This window comes from Palaemon carinicauda, chromosome 7 (assembly GCF_036898095.1).
Source record: "Palaemon carinicauda isolate YSFRI2023 chromosome 7, ASM3689809v2, whole genome shotgun sequence".
NCBI lineage: Eukaryota > Metazoa > Arthropoda > Malacostraca > Decapoda > Palaemonidae > Palaemon > Palaemon carinicauda.
The window spans coordinates 171700675-171701902 of NC_090731.1; the positions used below are offsets into that span (position 1 = coordinate 171700675).

General features: G+C 28.2%; 1 protein-coding gene across 1 annotated transcript in view; it reads left to right on the forward strand.

Moving 5' to 3' along the window:
- LOC137644180 (tudor domain-containing protein 1-like) overlaps positions 1-1228 on the forward strand; it is a 61210-nt gene that overhangs the window by 51783 nt on the left and 8199 nt on the right. The gene's annotated exons all lie outside the window — the stretch shown is intronic.

Below are 1228 nucleotides of genomic sequence, written 5' to 3' on the forward strand. Positions count from 1 at the left end.
GCTTTTCTGAAACGTACCAGTACGTCCTTTGGGGGTAAAAGGGTTAATTAACTTAGCATATCTTGCGTGAGATGTTATTTGTAAATTAAATATATTGAGGGAACACTGGTATAATAGCAAATTGGTTACCACGATTTTTCTAAATATCGAGAGATGATCACGTTACGTATTTGTGAAAAGTCGGATTAAGACTCGCATAAATATAGGAATGAATGAAATAAGGTATCTTGTTTTATTAATAATTAATCTTTGGATAATATTGAATACAGTATTAAATATGTATCCTTGATTGTACATAACTATTACGTAAAACTAACAAATTCATGTTCTCTGAGATATTCTAATGTACAGTTGAATAAGTGATCTATAATATTTGATAAATTTTTCATTTAATTATTTACAATATTTACAATAATTAGAAGACTGGTAAGTGTTTTAAAAAAAGTATAGTGATATCCTTGAAAATGTACACAAGTTGTGATATCCTTGAAAATGTACATAACAAGTTGTGATATCCTTGAAAATGTACATAACAAGTTGTGATATCCTTGAAAATGTACATAACAAGTTGTGATATCCTTGAAAATGTACATAAGTTGTGATATCCTTGAAAATGTACATAACAAGTTGTGATATCCTTGAAAATGTGCATAACAAGTTGTGATATCCTTGAAAATGTGCATAACAAGTTGTGATATCCTTGAAAATGTATATAACAAGTTGTGATATCCTTGAAAATGTACATAAATTGTGATATCCTTGAAAATGTACAAAACTTCAGCCGAGATTTGGTATACAGGTGGGAACAATGGTGTATTGAAGATATTTTTGTATTAAGCAGGATGATTACGGCATTAATTCCGAAAAAGGTTTATAGCTTAGTTTTAATAGAATGTGTATCAAGCAGGTTTATTACAGCAATTATTCCGAAAAAAAGGTTAAAAGAAAGTGATAAAAATGTTTAATTCCAAAAAATGTTTACAGCTCAAGTTTTAATAGAATATGTATCAAGCAGGTTTATTACAGCAATTATTCCGAAAAAAGGTTAATAGAAAGTGATAAAAATAATGGAAAAATATCTGAACTGTACAATTATAAAGGACCATAACCACATTAGAAGTTTAGACATAAAATTCGCGAGACATGAAAACAGAAGGAACTAATTCTCAAATGTAGCCATGTAAGGAAGTTGATTAAACTTTATTATTCTATTAATTTTGATTATAAC